The sequence below is a fragment of the Schistocerca cancellata genome, chromosome 8 (genome assembly GCF_023864275.1).
Source record: "Schistocerca cancellata isolate TAMUIC-IGC-003103 chromosome 8, iqSchCanc2.1, whole genome shotgun sequence".
NCBI classification, from domain to species: Eukaryota; Metazoa; Arthropoda; class Insecta; order Orthoptera; family Acrididae; genus Schistocerca; species Schistocerca cancellata.
This window is the reverse complement of record NC_064633.1, coordinates 280,358,931-280,379,697: the sequence shown is the minus strand read 5'-3', so window position 1 is coordinate 280,379,697 and position 20,767 is coordinate 280,358,931. Positions and strand designations below refer to the sequence as shown.

At 42.3% G+C, this 20,767-nt stretch overlaps 1 protein-coding gene across 2 annotated transcripts in view; it reads right to left on the bottom strand.

The window, feature by feature from the left end:
- Window positions 1–19,685, bottom strand: part of LOC126094704 (nose resistant to fluoxetine protein 6-like) — a 386,182-nt gene extending 366,497 nt beyond the window's left edge. Inside the window, exon 1 of one of the 2 annotated variants that reach the window (XM_049909231.1) lies at window positions 19,351–19,685. The gene's annotated coding sequence lies outside the window, so the exon portion shown is untranslated. The remainder of the gene's footprint in view (window positions 1–19,350) is intronic. The other variant, XM_049909232.1, reaches the window with a different exon arrangement.
- Between the last annotated feature and the right edge of the window lie 1,082 nt (window positions 19,686–20,767).

The following is a 20,767-nucleotide window of genomic DNA, read 5'->3' as shown; positions in this document are numbered from 1 at the left end:
TGAACAGCACGGAATAACTAACAAAAGCTAAGTCAAAGAATAACTATATCACTGCACGTAAATTAACACTTCACGGAATGTTTATGAAGCACTGTAGACTTGTAGGGATCGATTGTCAGAAATAGGTCACTACATGACTCCCCCCTTTAATGCTGACGATACCGCAGATTAAATTTCACACGCCGTCCAGCTCTTGTAACTACGTCTTTCTTGAAACCGGGCGGTGCGTCACGTGTGTCAGTGGTTGTGTCAGGGAGTGGTGTAGTAGTCCTCGACGTCGGTCTTGGTGTTGCAGTGACTGGTGTTCGCTGAGCGTTGTGGTGTTCATGGGGTACAGGAACACATCTTGTTGCTTCTCCTGTCTTCTCTGGTTTGCGTTCAGTGGTAGCTTTTGTGTCTGTTGCGTCCAGAAATGCAGGCTTGATACGGTCCACTGCAACTGTGGTGGGTGTACCGTTAATCATTATGCGAAAGGTATTGGTATCCCTACTGACTACCAGATATAGACCGTCATATGATGGCTGCAGTGGTTTACGCACAGTATCATTGCGTAAGAATACATGCGTGCACTTGTCTAGCTCCGCAAAAACGAACGAGTGTCTTCTAAGCTGGTTTCTAGGCATTGTTGGTCTCAATTGGCATATATGCTCTCTTAATCTTGTGGCGAATTCTGAGACTGTGATTGTATCAACTGCCATGCTGTGCAGAAATTCTCCAGGTAGGCGTAACGTTTGTCCATACACCAGTTCTGCTACTGTTGCTTTCAGATCACTTTTGAATGACGTTCGTAGATCCAAAACTACGATAGGTAATGTCTCTGTCCAATTCGGTGTTGCGTGACATCTCAGTGCTGCCTTTAACTGTCGATGAAGACGCTCAACCATGCCATTTGATGCGGGGTGGTATGCCGTGGTGCGTATGCGTTTCGTACCTAATAACGTAGCCAATGATTTGAAAACGTAGGCTTCAAATTGTCGTCCTTGATCAGTTGTAATTCTCAGTGGAGCTCCAAACCGGGCTATAGTTTCTGCAGTGATGTCCTTCATTGGAAATGCCTCAGGCCACCTAGTAAATCTGTCAATCACCGTGAAGCAATAACTGTAGCCTTCCGATGTCGAGAGTGGGCCGATGATGTCAACATGCACATGGTCAAAACGCTGATTTGGTGGAAGAAATGTGCCTAATGGTGCACTTGGTGCACTGACGTGCTGTATGATTTTATTCCTCTGGCACGCCAAGCATTGCTTCACAAATGATTTACAGTCTGTGCATACATGGCCATACAAATTTTTGTTTGACCAATTTGAGTGTGGCTCTTACCCCTGGGTGTGACAGATTGTGCATTGATGCAATTGCCTGTCTTCTGAATTGCTGTGGCACAAATGGACGTATCTTTCCTCTTGCTACGTCACAGTACAACTCAATGCTTGCTTCAGGAAATGTCAAGAGCTGTAGCTTCAATTATTTCTCTTGTTACAATAGATCACGCAACCCACTATCACATTGTTGCGCATGTGCGAGGGCATCGTAATCAATGGCCATTGTCACTGCTTCCACCTGTGCGATGTCATCTGCTACTGTGGACACTGTTTCTTTGCGAGAAAGTGCATCAGCTGGAACATTTAGCTTCCCTTCCACATACACAATTCTGGTCGTGAACTGGCTGATATAATCTAAGTGTCGCAGCTGCCTGAGCGATGGTTTCTCTGGCTTTACCTTAAAGGCATAGGTAAGCGGTTTATGATCTGTGTAAATCGTGAACTGACGCCCTTCTAATGCTTCTCTGAATTTTTTTACTGCCGCATAAGCGGCGAACAGCTCACAGTCACATGTTGCTCAACGTTGCTGAGATGGTGACAACTTATGACTATAGAGTGCAATGGGCTGCCATAACTGATCAATTTGTGCTGAAGTACGGCACCAATGGCAGTGGACGAAGCATCAACCATGAGAGCGAGTGGAGCATGCGCGACCGGGTGTGCTAATTGTGCGGCCTCTGCTATAGCTTTTTTTATAGCGTGAAACGCGGTGTCCGCCTCGATAGTCCAGTGCACACTGTGGTTAGGTTTAGGTGCGTCTTTAAGTAGTTCATTCAATGGTGCAGTTATCAGTACATGATTGCGAATGAAGCGTTGGTAGAAATTCACTACTCCAATGAATCGTCGTAATTCTCTGACTGTGACAGGGCGGGGGTATTTGTTTATGGCCTCTACTTTACTGTGTGGCGGTCGAATACCCTGTGCATTCACCAAATATCCTAGAAAGTGGACCTCTTTCTCACCAGAAACACACTTGGCAGGATTAATTACTAGTCCATGTGTGCGTAGGTGGTCAAAAACTTGTGCCAAATGCTGTAAGTGCTCCTCTTCCGATGCAGACATCACCAATAAATCATCTATATACACATAGCAAAAATCTAAATCTCTTGTAACCTCATCCATAAAACGTTGGAAGGTCTGGGCGGCATTACATAGTCCGAATGGCATTCGGGTGAATTCAAATAGACCGAATGGTGTTGTCACCGCTGTTTTAGGAATGTCTTCTGCAGCTATAGGGATCTGATAGTAAGCTCAAACTAGATCAATGTTAGAAAATATAGTCTTACTGTGAACATTTGCAGAAAAGTCTTCTATATGTGGAATTGGGTACCGGTCTGGAATGGCCCTTGCATTGAATTGGCGATAGTCACCGCAGGGGTGCCAGCCATTCTTCTTTTTAGGCACGATGTGAATTGGGGATGCCCAATTGCTACTAGAAACTCTGCAGATACCTTGTGACAGCATGCTGCGAAATTCCTGTTTTACCACTTTTAGCTTTTCGGCCGTTAAACAGCTAGGCCGAGCGTGATTTGGCGGCCTTGGCGTGGTCAAAATGTGGTGGACGGTTGTATGCTTGACTGGTGGGAGAGTAGGCGATTGCTGTGTGATCTCGGGGTATCCTTTCAGTAATCATATATATGGTGTGTCGACTGTGACTGTGCGTATCTCTAGTGGTGTGGTACAACGGACTTTTCCTGTTGTATGCAGACTAAAGTGCGCATCATTTATGACGGCGGCCGAGTTTAGGTTCGTTCTGCGCATCTGACGTCACAAAACACAGTCAGCCAATGAATAGAGAACGACGTTGCCAGATCTCGACTGCAGTGCAGAGCATGGACGAGTGTCTCCAGTTTTAGAAACGTTCAGTCATAAATAAAGTAATAGAACAAAAGCAATGTCTTGATAGCAGACTTTCTTTTATAGAAAGTTTGGAAAAAGCATTCTTTATACCAATTGCTTCATATTCTATTAATTAATTAAACCAAACAAGCAATAAGACTCCTAATTCAGGCGATAGCAAGGAAAGGTGTTTGTATCAATCTCACGAACCGCTTTTTCGCAATAAAGAACAGCGGTAATTGTTTATTTCCTATTGTACTTCGACGAAGCATGAGTAATTCATAGTCATACCAACAGTGTTTGTCAGTATTTTGCGTGACGTGTTAGAGTCCTCATGGAGTTTTAGCGTACGGCGAGCTGCGTTAGCGAAACGGTTAAGGTGTTGGGTTACAAAGCCAATGGTTATGAGTTCAAACCTTGTGCGGTGAATAATACTTTCTTTATTTAAAAACAATATCGAAGTGTCTCACTTCACGAATTTTATTCGTTTGAATGCAGTTTTTTGAAATTTCTAGTGCTTTGTCTCTTCATTAACCCTTTTGCTGCTGCAGACACGTGCTCCCCGCATTCCGCGCTGTGCGCGATTTTGTCATTACTGCACTGCTCGCCTGTGTGTGTTCCCACTGCTTTGACACACTTATCATTCGATTTCACAAAAAAATATTTGGCCCAAAAATTTGATTTTTACACATCTTCTTGACTGATACCTTCCCCCCATAAATGACTAAATTTTGTTTCGATGTTCAACGCAGTTATTGTGCAGCATTAAATGTAGTAAACCATTGCACGAAATTTTGAAGGGTTTGCAGAGGTAAAAGTCCATAGCGTATACTTTCTGTATGGTCGATTTTAGTTGCCACAATGTTGAGAATTAAATGTGGACAAGATACCTAAATTTCATATAAAATTTACTGTATAACAATATCTCATTTAATTTAAGTACCACATAGGTGTCGTATGTAATATTGAGAAATATTCCGTCTTTCGCGACTGTACCGGTAATAAAAGTTTTATTTACACCGGGCGCGTTTGGCTTTATTTTAAAGCACTTCAGTCAATGAAAGATATGGCACATACACAATGGTACTCATGTTCTCTTTCTTGTTTTTGTTCCACAGTCGGAGTTTTACCAATGGTATTGAAATGCAACTGTAATAAGCGACTTATTTAGACCAGACGCGTTTCTCTCTTTTGAAGCATCTTCAGTGGACAGTATTTAGTCTCCTCCATTGACAAGTCACCTTTCGTAGTTTTGTGCTGCGGTAACACAATATTCAACGTTTGTGTCGGCTGATCAGTGTTATAGCAAATAAATGCTGTTTGTGTGTGCCACACACAAAAATTGTATTTGACATAGCTCAGAGCACTTCACGGCTGATCAGTGTTATAGCAAATAAATGCTGTTTGTGTGTGCCACACACAAAAATTGTATTTGACATAGCTCAGAGCACTTCACTGATAGACGGTATATTCAAGTCCTAATATTTTTGTAAGTCCACAGTTTTGTTTAATGTATTTTGTCTACTTCCTTTTGATTGATTGAAGTGCTTTAAAATAAAGCCAAATGTGCCCAGTGTAAATAAAACTTTTGTTTCAGTCGCGAAAGATGGAATATTTCTCAATATTACATACGACACCTATGTGGTACTTAAATTAAATGAGATATTGTTATACAGTAAATTTTATATGAAATTTAGGTGTCTTGTCCACATTTCATTCTCAACATTGTGGCAACTAAAATCGACCGTATGGAAAGTGTACTCTATGGACTTTTGCCTCTGCAAACTCTTCAAAATTTCGTGCAATGGTTTACTATATTTAATGCTGCATAATAACTGCGTTGAACGTCGAAACAAAATTAAGTCATTTATGGGGGAAGGTATCAGTCAAGAAGATGTGTAAAAATCAAATTTTGGGCCAAATAGTTATTGTGGAATCGAAGATAAGAGTGGCAAAGCAGTCGGAACACCATGTGTCTGCACAGGCGAGCAGTGCAGTGACAAAATCGCGCACAGCGCGGAATGCAGGCAGCACGTCTTTGTAGCAGCGAAAGGGTTAATGCGGCCGTGGTGGCTTTACTTCATGAACTGAGTGCTTCCCCCTAAACGTAAGCTTGCGAACTATGTTATACTATGGCGCTGCTTCTCTTGGCGCGTGCGTCGTGTGCAACTGGCAACGCAGTAATCTCCCGCGTCTGGGCGGGCATGCGCGAGCCGCCAAGATAAAAGAATTGAACTATGGTTGTCAAATCTATTAGTTGCTGACGTCGCAGATCTGGCAGTAAGTCGAAGAAGGACAAAAAAATCTGCTCCGATAATAGGCTGTGATATATCTGCCACTGTAAATTGCCATTCAAATACACGGCGTAGCCCCAAGTTAAGAAATAATGTTACTCGACCGTATGTTCTAATTTTGGAGTCATTGGCGGCGAATAGATAACAGTCGTCGCAGCTCCTGCGTGATACGCGGTTTGCTGGATATACGGACACTTCTGCGCCTGTATCGACGAGAAACTGTAGTTTTGTTTCGTGGTCTGTTACAAAAAGTCGGCGAGTGTTTGCACTGGAAGTTATCGCTGCTACGGTGTCTGCTTCATGTTTCCACTTGCAAGGTGGCATACACTTTTGTGCATCATTACCAAATGTCTTGTGGTACCACCATAAGTTCTGTAGTGATGGTGATCGATTGCGACTTCGTGACCGTCGGCGGCGTGGCCGTTGGCGGTTGTGCGTTGTTTGTAATGCAGCTACCTGTGCGGTCAACTCCGCCAGTTGTGATTGTAGGGAGACTAGCGTCAGTGTGGGCGAATTTTCTTGTTGTGGCCTTAATGTTGAGACACTTGATGTGGGATACATTTCAATTAACCTGTCGACCGTTTGTGCCAGTGCGTTTAAATCGCCTGCACATACCGTGAGAATTTTTTGAGTATCTGACGGCAACCGAGACAACCATATATTTCGTAGCACATCATCAGTTACAGTGTTACTTGCCAGTGTGCGCAAACGTCGTAAGAGTTGTGATGGAGTGCGATCTCCGAGTTCTTCAGTGCGCAGTAGCTTCTCTAGCCGTTTTGCCTCTGATTGTGACAAACGCGTTATTAATGCGTTTTTAATGGATGCATAACGGTCGGTATCCGGTGGTGCGGCTAGGATATCTTGTACTTCTGCTGCTAGATCTTCTGTAAGTGCTGCAACCACATAGCTGTACTTAGATTCGTCCGCCGATATTTGTGCGAGGACGAACTGGCTTTCTAACTGGGCAAACCACAATAGAGGATTATGTAACCAGAATGGTGGAGGCTTTATCGTCACCCTGTTAATTGCACTGCTGGCTTCAGGTTGAATTGAGACTGGCGAATCGGTCATTATCGTGCTGAAACGAGCGCGACGCAACTGGCGCGGAAGTTACAAACGTGAACGTTGCGGAACTTCGTTAAACGCTGAAGCCGACGCGGATGTTAACGTAGTTCGTCGGGGTCACCAAATGTGGGTGTTGGAGAAAACAATTCCTTTATTCCCACATATATTTAGCAGTAACTTAACACTACACACATGAATGAATTGTGTCGACATGAACAGCACGGAATAACCAACAAAAGCTAAGTCAAAGAATAACTATATCACTGCACGTAAATTAACACTTCACCGAATGTTTTTGAAGCACTGTACACTGTAGGGATCGATTGTCAGAAACAGGTCACTACACGGCGTTGCCATAGAGACGTCTACAAAATCACGTTGTAGTCACGGGAAGCTGTCGCGCTCAGCGTTCAGAAGCTGTCTAGGATCGTCTCACACCAAATCTACTGCAGCAGTACGTATAAGGTTTCGTTTATAGTAGAAAATTAGTTAAATGAATGCCTGGGTAACGCTGGGTTGTCAGCCAGTATTTAATATATTGTGGTAGCAATATTGAAGGCATTCGACATTAGAGCTCGTAGTAATAATTTTAAAAGGATCGCGAATTAGAACTGAAGTATAACGTAGTGCGAAGATTTTATTAGTATGTACTCGTAGTGTACAAAGTGTGGGAGCATGCGGACGAACAGTTGCGTGAGCACAGTACAGGGGCAGCGGCAAAGACTCTAGTGTGCACATAATCATTTACTCTTTGCTTTGTATTTGTTTTTGTCTTAGATGTTCTATGTTAATGTCTGGCTCATTGCTTCACAATAAAATTGAACATTACGAATACGAACGAGTCTATCATTAATAGAATGGAGCTACGTAGTGGCTACAAAGTGGTGACCCCAAAGTCAAAAGAACACGTACGGCAAGAGGCAGAGGACAAGGACAACGAAGGTACAGTCGTGGGCAAAACGAACGAGACCCCTCGCCTTTTCGTTATACTCTTCCACACAGCTTTAAAGTCTGCTACACAGCATAACAGGCAAGGCGACCAAGTGCTACCAACATACTATGCACAGGCGTGAAATTGAAAAATTATCCGAAATTTGTCAGACTGTTTTCAATCATGTGTAAGACTATATTAATGCTGATTAGTGTGTTAACCACAACACCTAAATATAAGATATAAATGAAAGTAGAAACGCTAATTAGTATGAACTGTACTAATAAAAATGAATTTCAGCTTATCGAGATAACATAACTGTTTTAGTAAGACAAAGTATCCCAGATTGTTACGGATTAGCAAACTATTATTCGCATTCGGCTGCGACATGGTCTGTGTCAACGTTCAGACCAGTCATACTGCATTACCGTTGCTGACCTACGATGAAAGTGTGCAAATTTAGCAATGCGTGAAGATTCATAACGAAATTCAGTTAAAAATCATTCAGTGCCACACTTAAATCAATTCAATCATTGACATAAGCGGAAAAAGTTACAAAAGTTTCATATCGACATCCTCACAGCGCCGGTACAGAATAAAGGTAGCAATATAACGTATTGGTGGCACGAGAATTTCTTAAAATTCCTTTACTGATAGTCTGTCAGCCTCCATTAGAACCGAAAACAAACCAGACCTCCCTTGCAGTAGCAAACACCTTTCACTACGCTAACAGACAACCCAGGCAAACAGCCCTCTATTATTACTCCACATGAATAAGCCGGCAATTTCGCAATGAAAATGGCAAAATAATCTGCAGTTTCTGTTGCGTAGAGCTTTCTGGACTCAAAAACATGAGTTGTCTACCTTTGTGTCACCGCTTATGTGACAATCATTCGGGATGTTTATCGAAATAACAAAAAACTGTTATTAGCGAGTAAATTTAGTAGGATTATTCTGCAACCCCCCCCCCCCCCCCGGAAATAAACGGCGACGTAGCTGCCAAACGTATTCTACAGTGTTTCGAATTCTCCATTAGACGTGCCCCAGCCAGAAAACGTTCATTAGCCGAAGTGTTCTTTAAGGTAGCTAGTAATGGGAATGCTCGCACATCTAAAACGCGGTGGCATTAATAGCGGGATCTGAATTACCACGTGTATAGGCAAATGGATTTTATTTGCATTCCTGTAAACGTGATTTGGATCGAAAGCGTAGCTACGATTAATATGCTGATGTATCGACTGCAACTGGAACATTTCGAATAAAGAGTAGGGGAAATTATTATGCGGCCCTCATCTTCAGTAACTGTGGTAGTTATTTTCGTTGTTAGGATTTCGTCACGGAAATCTGTAAAAATAGAACCCTACTAGTCTCACTTTCTTGACCGTTTATCTGTCTACCCAACCCTTAAAACTCGTTTACCTCGAGTACGGGTGGACATAATAAGCGGAAATGTATCGCACTTCCTGCAGTATACGGTCCCTTTGTGGTGTAAAAAAGTGAGCTATGTCAACGCAATCTAGATACGGCTGTTTATGTAAAGAAAATGTATGCGAAAGGTCAAAAAATGTCTCTAAGAACTATGTCACCAAACTGCTTAGGTCATCAGTCAAATGGTTCAAAGCACTATGGGACTTAACAGCTATGGTCATCAGTCCCCTAGAACTTAGAACTACTTAAACCTAACTAATCTAAGGACAGCACACAACACCCAGCCATCACGAGGCAGAGAAAATCACTGACTCTGCCGGGAATCGAACCCGGGAACCCTGGCGTGGGAAGCGAGAACGCTACCGCACGACCACGAGATGCGGGCTGGTCATCAGTCAAATGGCTCAAATGGCTCTGAGCACTATGGGACTCAACTGCTGTGGTCATAAGTCCCCTAGAACTTAGAACTACTTAAACCTAACTAACCTAAGGACATCACACACACCCATGCCCGAGGCAGGATTCGAACCTGCGACCGTAGCGGTCGTGCGGTTCCAGACTGTAGCGCCTTTAACCGCTCGGCCACTCCGGCCGGCGGTCATCAGTCCCCTAGATCTAGAACTACTTCAGCCTACCTAACCTAACACACATCCATGCCCGGGGGAGGATTCGAACTGACGGCGCAAGGAGCCGCGCGGTCCCCGATATGACGCCGTTGAGAGCACGGCTAACCCGCGCCAGCAAGCTGTTAATATCATCTGGTGTCACTAAAACTTTATTCACTTCTGGTCAATGATTTTCTGCGCAGTTCATTTAAGAAAGAGTAATTAAAATATATTTGATGATACGGAGGAGGAAGGACGCCTAATTCATTTCCCCTTGTCTTTATTCATGATGTTAGATTCGCAATCTGAGCATACGTACTATCCATAACCAAACTTTAGATCCAAGTCATAGTCATAGATATGTGAATACAACACATTGGCTTATACTTGAGGTATTTCGTTTCCCACGAAGTGGCAGACGATGCTGTGGCATCTTCGAAGCGCGAGTTTCTCAGCACATCAGCTGAGCGAACTTGCATAGTATGTTGGTAGCACTTCGTCGCCTTGCCTGTTATGCTGTGTAGCAGACTTTAAAGCTGTGCGGATCAGCATAACGAAAAGGCGAGGTGTCTCGCTCGTTTTGTCCACGACTGTACACTACAACATACGCCAAACGGCAGAAGCTCTACAGCACGATCAGTACACGGGCGGGGTACGCTGCGCGGTCAGGTTCGGGAATTATGGAACGACGATCGACACCACGGAATGGATTCAGCGGAGCGGGACAGTGATATTACCAGGACAAAATCCGCTGCCGGAACACATATACGAATGGAAGATTCGCTGGGACAACTCATGAAAGTACGCCCACCGCCGTTCCTGGCCGATAAACCGGAACTTTGGTTCTCCATGTTAGAACTGGCATTCATGCATAATCGGCTAACTGGCGACCGGGAAAAGTTCATGATAGCGGCAAACAGTCTGGATGCCAGGGCAACGATATTGGTTGAAGAGATAATTAGACGGCCGCAGGAAACGCAGAAATATACAACATTGAGGTTTTTTTTAATAAGCCTGCTTACTAAACCGCTAGATCAAAGAATCTGCGAGGTGTTACGAGGTGAACGTAGAGGTGACAGAATTCCCTCCGAATATTGGAGGCATTTGCTTGGAATCGTGACGGAAAATGAATTTTCGAACACTACACTTCATTCCGTTTGGGCAGCACAGCTTCCGTCTGCAGTAAGAGCAGCTGAGGCAGCGAATGACGGATACGATGAGCATCGCAGATATTTTCAAGAAATGATTTAGTGACCTTCGTATGAGCTATAGGACATGTTAACTCAAAATTTTGAATTTTTTTGGGGACTATGTTTATCATCGCTATCCTTAATCCCCATAATAATCATTCTCATCATCATTTACAGTTAAACATCTACTGCTGGATGAAGGCATCGTTTATACTTCTACACGCATTACGGTAATCTGTCTGCGCGGTCTGCGCGGCTCTCCTCGTCAGATGTTCGTGTCGTCCCTCGGGCATGGGTGTGTATATTGTTCTTATCGTAAGTTAGTTTAGGTTAGGTTATGTAGTGTGTGAGCTTAGGGACCGATGACCTCAGCAGTTTGGTCCCATAAGCCCTTACAACAAATTTCCAAATTTCTGTTGTGTGTTTCCATATTGCTACTGCTGTTTTTTTTAATGTTATCTAGCTACTTTCCATAAGGTCATTTTTGCGGACTTTTCTAATATCTTGGAATGCAGCTCAGAAATTCCTAAGTCCATCTATCATACATTCATCTGGTTACTTGTTCTGCCCAACTCCGAGGCAGCACACACAGGGTTGAGATAAGTAATATTATTGACTTGGTACATATGTACCGTGTATTTGTAAAAAAAAAAAATTATGGGGTCTTGCCGCTGTAGGTGTTGATTTTAGCCTTTGACTATGCCTATTTAGGCAAGCTGTTTTACATTTGTTCTGAAGAAGGCGTGGTTACCCACGCTGAAACCTAGATAAACACCAGGTAGTTTCCGCAATCGAGGCGGATTTTTCATAATTATTTCGATACTTACGATTGCTGACGCGCTGCAATGCTGAAAGTTCAATTTCACTTTCTGTGCAGTTATATTTGCGCCAATCAGGCTATCATCTTCCACTGGTTTGTATTCCTGTTTTACCTAGCACTTCGTAACAATTATCTTCCATTCCTCGCTGAATGTCCATTTGTTTGAATGCCTTTTAAACATTATTTTACTCTTAGTGTAATCAATTTTCAGTGGCACTTTTAAACTTACTCCATTCGATTCATTCATTTCACTCTGATGTTTTTCTGCTCTAGAGACAAACAGGACAAGTCGCCAACGAAACGAAGGCGGATTAAGCATGTTCCATGCACACTTTTTTCTTCCTCTATTTTCCAGTTTAAGGATGTAAAGATTTCCTCTAGTGTTGCTTAGAATAGCTTTGGTGTTATGGAATTTCCTTCCTTGTCTCCTCTAACCAACCCTGTACTATATATTTTGTCACAATATTAATAACAGCTAGAAAATCGTTTGTGGAAAAGAGTAAGTTGTTAACACCCGATACAAATTTACGTGACGTGATAGGTAGTCTTTTCTGAAGGTACGTGTCTGGAGTGTGGTCTTGTACGGAAGTGAAAATGTGAGTGATAAGCACTTCAAACAAGGGATAACAGCAGCATCTGCAATGTGGCACTACCGAAGAGCCGGCCGGAGTGGTCGAGCGGTTCTAGGCGCTACTGTCTGGAACGGTACCACCACTGCGGTCGCAAGTTCGAATCCTGCCTCGGGCATGGATGTGTGCGATGTTCTTAGGTTAGTTAGATTTAAGTAGTTCTAAGTTCTAGGGGACTGATGACCTCAGCAGTTGTGTCCCATAGGGCTCAGAACCATTTGAACCATTTGAACTACAGGAGAACGCTGAAGGATAGATGGGTAGATCGATTAACCAACGAAGATGTTCCGTACCGAATTGGGGAGAAAATAATTTAATAAATTTATGGTACAACTTGACTAAAGATATTAGTTGACAGCATATATCCTATGGGTATCAGATCAATGAAATTGGAATGGATGGAAGGGGGGGGGGGGGCGGGGAGAAGAGGGAGAGATTATAGCTGAAGACCTAGGCACGAATAGATTATGCAGTTTCAAACGGTTGAAGGCTGCAGTAGTTACTGAGAAATGAAGAGACTTGTACAGAGTAGACTAGTGTGAAGAGCTGCTGTAAACCTGTCCGCGGATTGAGGACCACGACAGTTACTATCCTTCCTGATTTGGTGTATCTTTGCTTGCATTCCAAATTTTTTTTGTCACTGTTATTGTTGTCAATGACTTCTACCAGCAGTAGATCGTTAACAGGAAATACGCTTCTAATTCAAATTAATGTAGGTATTTTTCTGCAATGATGCTCACCCATGCACATTAACATTGCCATTCAAATTATGTGAATTCAGTTGTGTTACGCATATTATAATGTGTGGGAAGAGCGCTTTCAAGTATTAAAAGAAAACAAAAACGTTACCGCGTCAACACCCCTCATTGCTTTAAACTGTCGTGTATGTAAATAACTACACACCATTAATTTTGCGAAACAGTATATCATATTCGCATCCTATCCATTTTTGTTATCTGGTGATGCAGAACGATTGTACAGCTTTGCACCAGGACTTTTATTTTACTTTTGCGTGTTCGGAAACCAGTCATAGTCCTTCGGCCTAGTGCTGGGCTACGCCTAGGGCTTCTTCCTTGTCCAGCCACAAATCGTCGATGTTGCATCTGTAGGGACATTTTGGACAGGCCAGGAGGTGTTCCATGTCTTGCACAGCACCGCAATCGCACTTGCCGTCATCCACGTTACCATGCCCCCATCTGATTATATTTGTTTTCACTGGGACCCACCCTTGTTCTCAGGCTGTTCAGTGTCCTCCATGCTTTTCCAGTTTGTTGTGGACTCACCAGGCACTACCTGTGTTGGTGGACAATCAGGTGGCGGTTCTTCATTGACCGTGTTTAACAACCTTTTACGGAATCTCAATCGTCCAAAGAGAGGGTGGGCGCCGGGACTCGCAAGGCCAGCACCTCTGTTAGGTGTTGGTAGGGGCGTGGATTTCATACACCCTGTTGTGATTCGACGTGTTTTATTAAGGCTTATGTTGACCCTCTTCGGGTGGGTTGTTCTGGTCCACATCTGGCAGGCGTGCGTCGTATTTAGCTCTAGAGAAGCATAGTGCTTGGGCAGTGGTTCTCAGGATCGTATGTTTCGCTCCCAGTTTGCTGTTTACAAGTTTCCGCAAAACATTGTTTCTGGAGGACATCTTCCACCTATAACGCTAATTCTTGGTTTCAGAATTTTTCTGCACGTTACCTATAACTCTTAAACCAAGTGTTAGCAATGATTAAGTTGTGCTCTGTGCAAAATTCTACCAGGCGGCTTCCTCTTTCATTTCTTAGCCCCAATCCATATTCACCTACTACGTTTCCTTCTCTCCCTTTTCCTACACTCGAATTCCAGTCACCCATGACTATTAAATTTTCGTCTCCCTTCACTATCTGAATAATTTCTTTTAGTTCATCATACATTTCTTCAAATCTTCGTCATCTGCAGAGCTAGTTGGCATATAAACTTGTACTACTGTAGTAGGTGTGGGCTTCGTATCTATCTTGGCCACAATAATGCGTTCACTATGCTGTTTGTAGTAGCTTACCCGCATTCCTATTTTCCTATTCATTATTAAATCTACTCCTGCATTACCCCTATTTGACTTTGTGTTTATAACCCTGTAGTCACCTGACCAGAAGTCTTGTTCCTCCTGCCACCGAATTTCACTAATTCCCACTATATCCAACTATAACCTATCCATTTCCCTTTTTAAATTTTCTACCTACCTGCCCGATTAAGGGCTCTGACATTCCACGCTCAGATCCGTAGAACGCCAGTTTTCTTTCTCCTGATAACGACGTCCTCCTGAGTAGTCCCCGCCCGGAGATCCGAATGGGGGGACTATTTTACCTCCGGAATATTGTACCCAAGAGGACGCCATCATCATTTAATCATACAGTAAAGCTGCATGCCCTCGGGAAAAAATTACGGCCGTAGTTTCCCCTTGCTTTCAGCCGTTCGTAGTACCAGCACAGCAAGGCTGTTTTGGTTAGTATTACAAAGCAAGATCAGTCAATCATGCAGACTGTTGCCCCTGCAACTACTGAAGGGCTGCTGCCCCTCTACAGGAACCATACATTTGTCTGGCCTCTCAACAGATACCCGTCCGTTGTGGTTGCACCTACGGTACGGCTATCTGTATCGCTGAGACACGCAAGCCTCCCCACCAACGGTAAGGTCCATGGTTCATGGGGGGGGGGGGTTTGGTTTAAGAATCATGATAGAAGGTTGTATACATGGCAGAACCCTGGAGATACTAAAAGGTATCAGATAGATTATATAATGGTAAGACAGAGATTTAGGAACCAGGTTTTAAATTTCCAGGGGCAGATGTGGACTCTGACTACAATCTATTGGTTATGACCTGTAGATTAAAACCGAAGAAACTGCAAAAAGGTGGGAATTTAAGGAGATGGGACCTGGATAAACTGAAAGAACCAGAGGTTGTACAGAGTTTCAGGGAGAGCATAAGGGAACAATTGACAGGAATGGGGGAAAGAAATACAGTAGAAGAAGAATGGGTAGCTTTGAGGGATGAAGTAGTGAGGGCAGCAGAGGATCAAGCAGGTAAAAAGACGAGGGCTAGTAGAAATCCTTGGGTAACAGAAGAAATACTGATTTTAATTGATGAAAGGAGAAAATATAAAAATGCAGTAAATGAAGCAGGCAAAAAGGAATACAAACGTCTCAAAAATGAGATCGACAGGAAGTGCAAAATGGCTAAGCAGGGATGGCTAGAGGACAAATGTAAGGATGTAGAGGCTTATCTCACTAGGGGTAAGATAGATACTGCCTACAGGAAAATTAAAGAGACCTTTGAAGATAAGAGAACCACTTGTATGAACATCAAGAGCTCAGATGGAAACCCAGTTCTAAGCAAAGAAGGGAAAGCAGAAAGGTGGAAGGAGTATGTAGAGGGTCTATACAAGTGCGATGCACTTGAGGACAATATTATGGAAATGGAAGAGGATGTAGATGAAGATGAAATGGGAGATGCGATACTGCGTGAAGAGTTTGACAGAGCACTGAAAGACCTGAGTCGAAACAAGGCCCCCGGAGTAGACAACATTCCATTGGAACTACTGACGGCCTTGGGAGAGCCAGTCCTGACAAAACTCTACCATCTGGTGAGCAAGATGTATGAAACAGGCGAAATGCCCTCAGACTTCAAGAAGAATATAATAATTCCAATCCCAAATAAAGCAGGTGTTGACAGATGTGAAAATTACCGAACAATCAGTTTAATAAGCCACAGCTGCAAAATACTAACACGAATTCTTTACAGACGAATGGAAAAACTAGTAGAAGCCGACCTCGGGGAAGATCAGTTTGGATTCCGTAGAAATACTGGAACACGTGAGGCAATACTGACTTTACGACTTATCTTACAAGAAAGATTAAGGAAAGGCAAACCTACGTTTCTAGCATTTGTAGACTTAGAGAAAGCTTTTGACAATGTTGACTGGAATACTCTCTTTCAAATTCTAAAGGTGGCAGGGGTAAAATACAGGGAGCGAAAGGCTATTTACAATTTGTACAGAAAGCAGATGGCAGTTATAAGAGTCGAGGGACATGAAAGGGAAGCAGTGGTTGGGAAGGGAGTAAGACAGGGTTGTAGCCTATCCCCGATGTTATTCAATTTGTATATTGAGCAAGCAGTAAAGGAAACAAAAGAAAAATTCGGAGTAGGTACTAAAATCCATGGAGAAGAAATATAAACTTTGAGGATGACATTGTAATTCTGTCAGAGACAGCAAAGGACTTGGGAGAGCAGTTGAACGGAATGGATGGTGTCTTGAAGGGAGGATATAAGATGAACATCAACAAAAGCAAAACGAGGATAATGGAATGTAGTCGAATTAAGTCGGGTGATGTTGAGGGTATTAGATTAGGAAATGAGACACTTAAAGTAGTAAAAGAGTTTTGATATTTGGGGAGCAAAATAACTGATGATGGTCGAAGTAGAGAGGATATAAAATGTAGACTGGCAATCGCAAGGAAAGCGTTTCTGAAGAAGAGAAATTTGTTAACATCGAGTATAGATTTAAGTGTCAGGAAGTCATTTCTGAAAGTATTTGTATGGAGTGTAGCCATGTATGGAAGTGAAACATGGACGATAAATAGTTTGGACAAGAAGAGAATAGAAGCTTTCGAAATGTGGTGCTAAAGAAGAATGCTTAAGATTAGATGGGTAGATCACATAACTAATGAGGAAGTATTGAATAGGATTGGGGAGAAGAGAAGTTTGTGGCACAACTTGACCAGAAGAAGGGATCGGTTGGTAGGACATGTTCTGAGGCATCAAGGGATCACCAATTTAGTATTGGAGGGCAGCGTGGAGGGTAAAAATCGTAGGGGGAGACCAAGAGATGAATACACTAAGCAGATTCAGAAGGATGTAGGTTGCAGTAGGTACTGGGAGATGAAGAAGCTTGCACAGGATAGAGTAGCATGGAGAGCTGCATCAAACCAGTCTCAGGACTGAAGACCACAACAACAACAACCTATAACTCTGCTTGTTCTTCGATTGCTTCGATTTTTACTTCAGTTTTTTTTTTACCTTATGAGAAACGACACCCAGAGATTTTAGGGTTTCATGTGTCTGGGCTCTTATGCTTCGCTATCGTTCCATCAGAGATTCTCTAAGTTTTTACATCGTTTCCTTCTATGACAGATCTTTATAAAGTCCTGATATACTCGCAAAACCGACAGCATTAAGATCGTGATTACGATGTGATTTCGAAACTGGTCGTGGAATAACTGACAACCAGAAATTTGATTACGTAGGCTTTCCCGGTTTAATAAGTCGTGAAAGTCTCTTCGGGTTTGCTGCCGGATACTAAAATCAACTCGATTCGATATTTCGGAAATCCAACTGGTCGCCACCTTCAGGAAAATGCTGCTTCTGCTGATGAGTCCCGCTGAGAACTGACACCAGGTTGCAAATCGACCCTATATAGGCCACCGTTCAGTACAAGGCGCATGCGCCGCCCATCACGGTATTTCTCAGCGGGACTTATCAGCAGAAGCAGCATTTTCCTGAAGATGGCGACCACTTGGATCGCCGAAATATCGAGTCAAGTTGATTTTAGGATCCGGCAGCAAACCCGAAGAGACTTTCAAAACTAGAAATTTATTGCTGAATCTCTCGAAATATTGAAAAATTGTATATATCATCTGCTCTCGACTGGCTAATTAACATGAAAATTATTTGACAATTCAAATTTTTATGCTCAAATAGCTATTTTCATCAAAATCAACTGTTAGTAAAGAAAGAAAGGTTTAATCTGATTTTATCCAGCTTGTTGTTTATATTCATCACAACTTGCGTCTGTGATAACTGCTGTTTTCTAAAGTAAAGCGCATACATTCTATCAATTATTCAGCAATAAAACTGTTGTCATAATGTATACACAATATCCAGAGTAATGTTGGAGAACTGTCGAAGAACATATGAGTTACCGAAATTATTTCAGAAAGAAAAACCCATAGGTTAAATTGCTATATACAGTCTGCATTTTTAATCACTCAGTTTTCTTAAGCAGGGCGTGCATTAGTAGTAATCGCCTCCAAGATTCGTTGAATATTTCATGTTGGTCTTACGCTGCGTTTTGACTATAAACTACGCACGTTTTTGTGTTTTACAATCTTTATGATAAATGAACATTTCACAGATGTCATTACACAGTAACACTGAATATTAAATATTTTTATCATGCAATGAAGCAAAACCATTAAATACTTCGAGACAACCGTAACTAAATGTGAAATAACAATTCAGACACGTTAGATAAAGTTCTTATTAAAACCCTTCTGGGTATTACGCCGCTTCATCTTATAAAATGCTAAAAAACTAAAATAAACCGAAGTTTCGTCCGAGCTGCAACGGCCTTCCTCTTTCTCCTGATGAACACCGCTCCTGCTCGTCCGAAACATCGGTTTATTTTAGTTTTTTAGCATTTTAAGCATTTTATAAGAGATGCAGCAATGCACCCAGAAGTATTTTAAGGAGACTGACACCGGTCATCGAGGCGCATGTATTTATATTAGATAATATGTTGTTTTATGATAATGTCTTCTCATTTATAAACAGTAGAGTACTGCGAACGGCACAGACATGTTTAATGTTCAGACTGTTTTATGTAACCACTACTAGATCGGAAAACTGTATACTAGTAGAATTATTTGCTACAGCTACACTGATTTCTTTTTCAGGAAGTCGTTATTTTGCTATTGTTTCTCATTTTGTAGCCCGTGCTGTCGTGGGGTGTTTATGTTTGTTCCCGCAAAGCGCTGTGACGTATTATGCCGAACTTCAAAAGAAATATAACGTCGCCGCTGTCTGCTGAATGTAGCCATGAATTATTCCCATCTGTCATTATTTTCCTAGCATTGATGTTATCAGATAAATGGAAGCATTGTACGATTTATGTTGGCAAACTGATATCGACTACGTTTAGAGAATTATAATTTTTAATGAAGGGCAGAAGAAGCTACTTTTGGGTCAGTGTCATACCTGGACGATCCTTAGGACTACATTTCTATTCTGTTAAACAATTCATTAAAATCTTAATTGCTAGGTATTAGTTTTGTAGTTAATCAAACTGTTACGTTTCACAATAAGCTTGTAACTATTGAACAGAGCGATATTTTCTGAACATTCAGTTCCTGTCTGGTCTTGTTCGTGATATCTCAGTTGATTGTGAATGAAGTTTTTTGAAAGAAATCACTGTTTCTTCTTACCTTATTTGTTTCCACTACACTATTGGAGCCGTCCACTTCGTCCAAGATTGTCAACGGTTAATGCACCTACGTAGTCGTCAAGAATTTCGTCGTTGGTCACTAATCACCAAATATTTTCACTGTTTCTCTACAGAGCCAAGAAAAGTATTTCTCATTTCACACAATCACTGTTAAATGTCTCTACACTCTAGATCAAAGGAACAACTATGTAGCATCACTGGTAACGAGCCGGTGCAGCGTTCCGCTACAGATTAGCTGTTTCTTTATGTGGTTGCGTCAGCCGTATCAGAAGATTTACCGCGTTGTTACCGCCAGCGGGCGCAAGTGGCAACTGTCGCATTGCTGATTTCGAAGTCCGGCCGACGGCCGCCAACTGTAAGCTTTCGTAGTATTTTCGGCCTATCACGGTCGCCAACTGTAAGGTCGTGTTGTATTTTCGTCCTGTCGTCTGAGCCAAACAGTAAGGTCGCTGTATTGCTTCAATCGAGCCATTGTTGCACGTAGAAGCTAGTATGGATACGGTCGTGCGGCGGCCTAAGAAATACAGTTGTGTCATTCGTTCAGATTCGACAACCATGCTTAACGAAGTAATAAAAATCAACGAAAACCACAATTATAGCACTTCCACAACGTGATATTTGCAGGTATCTTACGAAATGTCTCTAACTTAGTTTGCCGTCATATTAGCATACACAATATGTATTTCATGAACATCACAGCCGGCCGGAGTGGCCGAGCGGTTCTAGGCGCCACAGTCTGGAAACGCGCGATCGATATGGTCGCAGGTTCGAATCCTGCCTCGGGCATGGATGTGAGTGATGTCTTTAGGTTAGTTAGGTTTAAGTAGTTCTAAGTTCTAGGGGACTGATGACCTCAGATGTTAAGTCCCATAGTGCTCAGAGCCATTTGAACCATTTGAAGATCATACAGGTTGCAGTGAAGAGCAGTTAGCCTCTTTTCTTCTCTAGATGGACTGCATGCGAAGGTTCAGGATTTGCAAATTGAAACGTAGAAGTTATCCTTAGTACTATATTATACAAACTGGCAAAACCTTTGAAATCATATTAAGTGAACACTGTCGAGCTTCAGAGTCTAAATAAATCTGCACTTCTCATGTATCTGCCCAGAAACAAAAGTTAATAATGTGCCATTTTACACCTCGTAGACAAACGTTAAAATATTAGTATTTTTGAGGGCTTTGAAACTATCATTTCTGTCACTCAGTCCTTAAGTTATTTTCACTGGAAGTGGACTAAAATTAAGAACAAAATTTCTAGCAAGGTTCGCATACCTCTGTGTACCTATACTACCAGAAGGTAATAAATCTTTTCATGATGCATATTTCACTTGGACGTACTGCAAATGTGTTTCTAATTGCAAATTTAGTTTGCTCTATACATGTACTAGGCGCATAAGC